Here is a 9,301-nt window from a genome sequence, read left to right as displayed (position 1 = left end):
TGTTAGCCAGGAGGCCCCAGCTCAGTCTCTCCCAGGGTGGTTGTAAAAATTAAACAACTAATATATAGTATCTGGCACATGGTAGGCAATTCTAAATGGTTTTATTTTACTTTTAAACCTCTTAAACATTTAGTAACTCATTCGCTCAATGCAGAGACCCTACAGGCACCTGTCAGTAGAGCGCCCACATGCATATCAGAAAATGGGCTGGAAGTGCAGGCAGAGGCCAAACTGTGGTGGCCCGTGCTGAGCGTGTTTTTTTGTAGACAATGTGGACAACTGACATTTTATTTAGGAAGGGAGTGATAGGAAGTGACCCACTTTTTATTCATTTGCACAGAATACTACTACTACTCTCTCTCCTCTCTCTTTCTCACATTTCTATTGTTAAATTTTGGTTCCCACTGATTAACTTAATCCCCAAATACATTATTACTATCTTAATTTTACCAGTGAGTAAATGAAGGCTCAATTTAACCAAAATGACACAACTGGTAAGAGGCATAACTTCTACTTGAGCCCAGAACTTAGTATTACAAAGCGTGTCCTGTTTCTTCTGTGCTCCACCACAGTAAGGGGAAATAAAAGCCAGCATGGGGCCTGTGTGTCATCTTCCCATTGGGAAAAGACATAGAATAGCCCTAAACGCCTTTCTTCTGGGCTGAAAAAATAACCGTTAGACTTGGAATAACCTCATGTTTGGGTTTTGTTTCAATACTGTTTAGTTAGTAATCATTTTCCAAGTGTCTGTCTGATGGCTGTCATTTCCTTCACAGACCCACCAAGAAGAGAAGTAATTTCAAACTGTTATGACGTCACAGAAAAGCACCATCTTTAACTGGGCCAGTTTTCTTACTAGCCCAGTGCTTTGTGAATGTGTGTTTTTCTGGACCCATATCTATAGCAGATAGTGTTCTGAACACTTTAGTATCACTTCTAAATCCTAATTTAGTCAAGCATGCTACTAAGTCTTGGTTAGTTTTTCACAGGGTTCACTGCACAGAAATAGGGTACATCTTGCAAATTATAGTTAATAGATTTCAATTATCCTCCCCTACTTTTAGAACTCACAAAACCTCTGGACTTGTGGAGTCTGGTTTCATGTTTTACAGATAAAGACACTGAGGCCCAAACAGGCACATGGAGCTGCTCAGGGTTTGAAGGAAGGTAGTGGTCAAGGTACAAGCCTAACTTAGGTGACCTAGGTCCTGGTTACTCATGTGACTCCAACAACGGCCCAGTAGCACTGAAAGTGGTAAGTTGTTAGAAATGCAGAGTCTGGGGCCTCACCCTGGCTGAGTGAATGAGAATCTGAATTGTAGCAAGATACCCAGGTGACTTATAGGCACATTAAGTTTTAAGAACTGTTTTTTATTGAACTTTTGCTTTTTAAATCATTATTTTTTATTTTTTATTAAATTTACTGGGGTGACATTGGATAATAAACTATATAGGTTTCAAGAGTACAGTTCTATAATATGTCATCCATCTAATGCATTGTGTGTTTACAACCCAACTGTGGTATTTGTTTTTGTTTTTGTTTTTGTATTTCCCTCAACTCCCAATGTATATTCCTCAAGCTATAATTATCTGAGCTAAGTCCCCACACAAAACAACTAGGGCACCAGACTCTGTTTAGGACATCTCAGTTTAATGTGATAGGAACATCTCTCCTCTTAGAGTAAGTAATTTTTTAAAAATCATATTTTATTGACCATGCAGTTACAGTTGTCCCAATTTTCTCGGTTCCCCCCTCCACCCAGCATCCCCACTCCCTCAGGCAATCGTCCCACCATTGTTCATGTCTATGAACAATGGGTCATGTGTATAACTTCTTTGGCTACTCCATTTCCTGTACTGTACTTAACATCCCCAAGGCTATTCTGTAACTACCCACCCATACCTCTTAATCCCCTCAACTTTTCCTATACATATTCCAACCCATTGCCCTATACCCACTTCTCCTCTGGCAACCATTAAAATACTCTCCATATCCATGATTCTATCTCTGTTCTTCTTTTTTTCTTAGTTTGTTTTTTTATATTCAGTTGGGTGTTGTACCTTGTCAAATGCTTTCCTTCTAACTGCTGATAGGATCAGATGACTTTATGCTTTATGTTTTAATGTGGTGTATCACATTGATCAATTTTCCTGTGTTGAGCCATCCTTGCAACCCTAGAATGAACCTTACTTGATTGCAGCACCTTATCTTTTTAATGTATTGTAGTATTTGATTTGCTAGTATTTTGTTTAGGATTTTTGCTTCTATATTCATCAGAGATATTGATCTGTAATTTTCTTTATTTGTGTTCTTGCCAGGTTTTGGTATCAGGATTACTTTGACCTCATAAAATGAGTTAGGAAGTACTTCCTTGTCTTCATTTTTTGGGAGAATTTGAAAAGGATAGGTATTAAATCTTTGAATGTTTGGTGGGATTCACTAATGCAGCTATCTGGTCCTGGATGTTTACTTTTTGGGAGGTTTTTGATGACTTTTAATTTCCTTAAGTAGATCAGTATATTTAGATTTTCCAGTTCTTCATGACTCAGTCTAGGAAAGTTATACAGTTCTAAGGACTTGATCAGTTCTTCTAGGTCATTGGATTTGGTGGCATATAGCCTTTCATAATATTCTCGTATAATCCTTTGCATTTCTGTGGTATCTGTTTTAACTTCTCTTTAATTTCTGACTTTACTTTTTGACTCTAGCTAGAGGTTTGCCAATTTTATTACTCTTTCCAATGAGCTAGCTCTTTGTTACATAATTTTTTTCTTTTTTATTCTATTTCACTAAATTCTGCTTATTATTATTATTGCATTATTCTTCTTCTAATAATAAAAAGATATTATTTACTTTTAGAGAGAGGGGAAGGGAGAAAGGAGAGGAAGAGAAACATCAGTGTGAGAGAGAAACATTGACCAGTTGTCTCTTGTACATGCCCTGATTGGGGACCCAACCTGTAAACCCAGGCATGTGCCCTGACTGGAAATTAAAACAGCAGCCTTTCACTTTGCAGAATGACACCTGACCAATTGAGCCACACTCATCAGGGCCCTGCTCTAATTTTTATTATTTCCTGCCTTGTGTTGACTTTTGGCTTCATTTGTTCTCCTTTTTCTAGTTCTTTAAAGTGAAATGTTGGATTGAGATTTTTCTTATTTCTTGAGAGGGGTTTAATGCTATAAACTCCCCTGTTATTACCTCTTTTGCTACATCCCCAAAGTTTTTGTATACATATTGTCATTGTCATTTGTCTCTCTGTGTCTTTTGATCTCCTTTTATTTCTTGTTTGACCCTGTTGTTCTTTAGTAGCATGTTGTTTAGTCTCCATGTATTTGTGTTTTCTCCCACTTTGTTTTTGCAGTTGATTTCCAATTTCAAAGCACTGTGGCCAGAGAATATGCTTGATATGATCTCAGATGCTCCAGAGGCTGCCGTCTCTGTCCTTTGCCCATCCCGCCCCTGCTCGCTCTGACACAGTCCCTTCAGAGGCTGTAGCATGTGGTCTCTCAGATGTGTTTGTGTGTTAGGCAGGGAAACCTTGGTTGAATTAACAGCTGTTACCTTTGTTGTACTGCAAGGGGAGAGACCTGGTGGTCTTGTCACATTGCTATGACACTGATGTCACTCCTAGATTATGGTTTAAAATAAGCCTTGTAAGGGTTTATGGCAGAACTTCCCAAATGTGCCACTTCAGCATGTGAATTATTTTGAGCTGAAGGCAGTCAAGACCCTATAAACTCATGAGAAACTTTTACCTCTCCCTTAAAGAATTTAAAATAGGAGCCGTGCCCACCATAGGAGTTATTACCAGAACTAACTTTGTATGGCCTATCTATAGAGCAAGACAAAGCTCTAATGATTGAACACCTGCCCTTCTTATCACCCTGCAACGATTCTGTGAAACCCTCAGTCACTTTACCTCATCCTTAGCTCAGAATGCCATACCTACCTCATTTTAACTTTCTGTCCTTGAACCTCTCATGTATGTGGGTTTCCCATTGGGTTATTTTTTCTTGATAATCTGTCTCATGTAGATTTTATTATTAGATCAGCTGAAAGGATCTTAAGGTAGAGAAAATTTTTTTCCTCCCCCATATCCATGGGGAGAAGATAGGCTTCTAAAAAGAAGCCCATGTTTACCCTGGGCGCCAATGACTTAGCTCATGCACAAAGAGGAAGGTCCAGTCAATCCTTGGTCCCTAATGTCGCCCATCTCAAACAATGTGGTCCTTGACTAAGTTGTTCGTGGAAAGAACGTCTCAATTGTCAAACAAAACTTTCATTCTCGTCTCGACATCGCTTTCATGCTGATACAGCAGAGGATATTCCTACTTCACTAATCAAGGAATTGCTTGGGAAATGGGGAGGAATGAAAAGTTTTGAGAAATACCACCTTGACCAAGAAGTAGCCGACTGTGCCATGTAGGAATCTTGTTCAATGACATGCTGTGTTTCACTGCAGGCAAGGGTTAAAGTGCAGGCAAAAACAAACATCACTGGATAGGTTTTAGTGAGACAGAGGCCCAGTGAGTTTGAGGCAAGTTCTAGTGGAGCAAAGAGACGAGTGGAGTAAAGAGAGAGGGGGGGAGGGGGGGAGGGGGAGAGAGGGGGAGAGAGGGGGAGAGAGGGGGGGGGAGAGGGAGAGAGAGAGAGTGAGAGCGCGCGCGCGTGAGAGAGCGAACACGCACCCCAGTAGAGCAGCTGCTTGACCTCTTTACGGAAGGGGCCTCCGCTTCTGCACAGTTACACCCCTCAGTCCTGTCGCCCCTCCGGTCCACGCTCAGTCATCAGAGGCTCCCAATGTTAAAGGGAAGTTCTGGTGGGTATGCAAATTTCCATTGTTTACTGCACATTTCATTTCCTTTTTGTTAAATTTTCACTTACATTTCATGTCCTTTTTGTGTTTAAAGTGTTTATTTTTAGATTAAACAGTATTACACATGTATATAAGAAAAGTTAAAATAGGAATCATTTGGGGGGTCTGGAATGGAATAACTCAATTTAAATGATTTCTAATGTGGGAAAAAGGATTCAGTTTTTGAATAAATTGCTTCTTGAACAGCCTTCCGGAATGAATTCATTTCAAGAACCAAGGTCCACTGTATTAAAAATTGAAGCTGTTTGCTCCAACACAATTGTCTGTACATATTTTTATATGGTTTTTGAGCATTTGCACAATTCTAGAGGGAAATAAAAAACATTTTAGAACTTTTTAAAACAACTGGTAGATTTTGAAATTCCTAGTTACTGCTTTAAAAAAAGGAATTATTGAAAGTCATTGCATAAGGTCTGTAGTTGCTGGCTGCTTTCTGTTTTTTTGGGCTGAATTGGAGACAGTAGCGATTTCTTAATGTCAGAGGCATTAGCAGAGTTATGAAAAGTCAGAAGAGAGAGAGTTAGGCATGGGTGATACCAGCCAAATACAGTCAAATTAATTGTGATAAGCCAACAGTGATACTTCTTTGTGCCAGGAACTAACCAGGTGCCTTTACACGTTACCTCATTTAGTACCCACAACCCCCAGATGGAGTGGGTGATGTAATCTCCGTTCTGTAGAAGAGCCTCAACAAGGTGACCTTGCACGTTAGTGGCACGAAACAGGACACAGACTCAGTGTTTATTGATCCTGGGTATCGTGGGATAATTAAAAACTTGGGTCAGAATTAGTGGAAAAAATATTACAGGCTAAAGGAGTCTTTTCTATATTTCCTTTATAAAATGTTACAAACCTATTGTAATAGGCCTTTAAGTCTGTCATTCAAGAAAAGAGCTACAAGATGGTGCCTTGGAGCCAGACAGCTCCTGGCGACAGAGGAGAATTTCCCCGGCACATTAGACATCCTGGGCCAGCGGGCCCGCCCTCAGCTCTGCACTTCCACGTCGGCTCGCAGGGCTGGTCCCTCCCCCTGGAATGTTTGCCTCTTCTGCGTATCATCTCTCTACATGCAGTCACCTTCTTCAATAAAGGCCCTTCGTTGAGTCACCTGGAGGCCATTCTGGTGCCATGAGCCTTGGCTTCTCCATCTACAATTGGGAAATGATAGAACTAATCCATGAGATCGCTTGTGTTTGAATCACATAAGGACATAAACTTATGTGGTAATTTTGATGAAGCATAATGGAAAAAATATAAAGCCTTGAGGACAGCTACTGGCTTACCTGGAAACTAGGCCAAAACTTTCTAAAAAGCAATATTGGTTTACTTAAGGAAAGGAACTTGTAAGTGTTAGGTGGTTTCCATAACAACAAATGAAAAGAAAATGGCTGAACCTAAAGAATAAACTGAATTTCTAAAAGAAATGTACAAAAATCTATTTGAAACTATTTTAAAAACAACTAACTAGCCCACTGAGTTTCATAACTATTTGTCTCATTTGTGTAGAAATGAGTCTTTAAGTACAAATGAGGCGATTCAATAGTAAGAAACATTTGAGGTTGCCTGCCTGTCCTTTAGATGTTACTGTCAGTTCTCTTTACACCCATATAGCATTTATCTTACATTTCTCTTGAAGCAGTGATTAAAATAAGCATTTTATCAGAATGTCTATACCTGACTCTTTCCATAATTATAATTCAATTTAATAAACACTAATTCTGTGCCTTATAAATATAGTCCATGGTATTAGACACTGTGCAGACTCAGAAATTCACTCAGAATTTGTGTTTAGCATGAGCTCCATTTCAAACATAACTCTCAGGAAGGCGGACACTGTTTTATTCAATTTGGTATATGTAGCCAAGGCAGGGAGTGATGGTTTAAGAGGCCAAAAATAATATAAGTAATTTTACGTTGCTTAGAGACTCTGTGTAATTAAGACACATCAGGAGTTAGGAGAGGGCTGGGACATTTATGTATTCTTTGAATATAGCACTGTTTTCGAAATTGGGAAAAGCTGTTGGCACCCATTAAATTTTTCCTCTGTAGTCATAGTAGACTCTGGCTTTAATTGCTTCTAAAGAACGTGAAAGTGTTCATGGCTCATGTGGAATAAGAATGGCCTTATTCTCTTGCCTTTGCTAATGGTCCACCATTGGACCATAGCAAATAAGAAATGAAGAAAATCTTTGTAAAGTAAAGGCTACTAATGGAATGCTTGATGGAAAAATGAAGGAGGGTGACCTGGTATTAGGAAAAGGCTTGGGACAGTGACAAACGGGGTGTTTCCTTTGCATACTGTGTGGTTTGGTTGGATGGGTACTCTTGCTGAGCACCCTCCATGGGCACGGTGGCTGAGGATGTAATAAAAGTGAAAGTATGTGCCCACCGCCCCATCTCATAGTTCAGGTGTGATGAGTTATTGACATCTTGCCCCTCAACTGCGGCCGGTGCCACCAGTGAGGGACTCAGGTAGGGCCTTGGGCTCTTTCTTGGTGACTGGCAGAGTCAAGTGCTTGGTATAAAATAAATAATGATAAAGATTAATTTGGGGCATTGGAGAGAAAATGGTCAGAAGTCAGAAATGAGAAGACCACATTAGAGGCCTAACTCCTTCATTAATGACCTATGTGATTTTGCGGAAATAATGCCGAGCTCAGCTTTCTAGTCACAAAAATGTACCTGAGAAGACCTTACCTGCCTGATCTAAGGGTCCAATGAGATGGTTTCTGTGAAGGTGACCTATAAACCACAAATTGTCCTATAAAGTTTGTGGTCTCTGTTTGTGAACGGGTGGGTAGTATTTTAGGGCAGGGTGAAATGAGGGTATTTCATTGCAAATTATATTTCTTTTCAAATATGAAATTATGTCTACTGGTGAATATATAATAAATCCTTTTCACATTTTCTCTTAAATGGCCCTACACTTTGTCTGAAAGTCTTGCCTTAGTGTGGTCTCAATAGACATCTCTGTAGAAAGCTTGGACACTGATTCATCAGAGCTGTATCATCTTTGTATTTTGTTAGACCACACTTTCTACAGTCCCACATCTTTCTTGGCTTTATTCAAGTTGGTTAACTATTAAAAATAGATCTCCCTGAGATTGCTCCTTAAAGACCTATCAGAAAACAGCAAAAGAAGATCATAGAACAAACATTAGACACGGAGGTGAGAGGACAATGAACTTTCTGACCCAGATTTCTAGTTTTCTCTGGTGAGCCAATTAAAAAATAAGAAGAAAGAGATTATGAAGGTACAAGAGGGAGAGCAGAGGGAGGGGTGTTTAGATCATTTAGTCAGAAACAGAACTAGAACAGTTTGTTTATTTTGGCAGATTTTTTTCTTTAACAAGTTACTTTAAATGGAGAGTGTGATAAACTTACCTCAGAAGGAGGTTCACTGCAGTAATGCAGGCTGAAACACCTGGCACAGTAGAGTGAGGGATTTCTGTTGCATTGGGTAACTGAATATGAAATCTTCACTGAGCTATAAAGAGTGATTGGGTTGTGCCTCTAGTGTTACGGGGAATAACTTATTAATGAAGCAGGTTTTGTAGCTTGGGCTCTTTCTACAAGTTGGCTCCAAAATATCAGAAGCCAGACAAGAGTGTGGAGACTAATTAATAAGCTATACTGACTCCTAAGATCTTGCCTGCATCTATGTAGGGCTGTTATGACAGTTTGAAACTGTGTGAAGTTCTTGACTTACTGGTCATTCACATACTGAACGTATTCTGTCCAAGAGAGCTTTGCAGTGGCTATAAGAAACCCGGATGAATTGGAATGGGCTTTCTCCCTTCCTTTTGCCTCCTTTTCTTTTTCTCTGATTGGCAGATGGACAGACGTGTAAATGCAGACTACTCTGACAGCTGCTGTAAAGAAACAGCTGCTTGTGGTGATTATTTGTATTAAGCAAGCCTCTACTGTGCCTGTGTATACAGCAGGTGGCTATATAAAGCACATAACATAGCTTCTGTCTTCAATAACAAAAAACCCTGTGGGGGTTTTTTGATTGAGTTTTAAACTGTGATTGAGTTTTAAATATTCTAATGGGAAATACTTTCAGACAAGTTTCAGTTGAGGATGTGTATGGGAATATATTTAATAACTGTAAAACTCTTAGCTTTAACACATTGAAACATGTCAGGCCCAAGATGGAGCAGAAGAAGGACTCAGTGGCTGGTCCTGTAGCCTCTGGTTCCAATGTTTTACAACCAGATTTTGGCAGGTGACATCTATTGTGTCAGCAGAGCATCCAAGATACAGTGAGTCTGTAGTTGGGAATAAGAGTACTAATGAGAGTAATAGCTCAAGGAATCATAAGTAAGGTCTCTTTCTTAACGATGTAAAACTGAGCTGCTCCTTCTCAGAGTTGTCCTAAGATGAGATTGAAAGGCTAGAGAATGACCTTCCAGCTCTGC

The sequence above is a fragment of the Phyllostomus discolor genome, chromosome 6 (genome assembly GCF_004126475.2).
Source record: "Phyllostomus discolor isolate MPI-MPIP mPhyDis1 chromosome 6, mPhyDis1.pri.v3, whole genome shotgun sequence".
NCBI classification, from domain to species: Eukaryota; Metazoa; Chordata; class Mammalia; order Chiroptera; family Phyllostomidae; genus Phyllostomus; species Phyllostomus discolor.
This window is presented reverse-complemented; position numbering follows the sequence as displayed.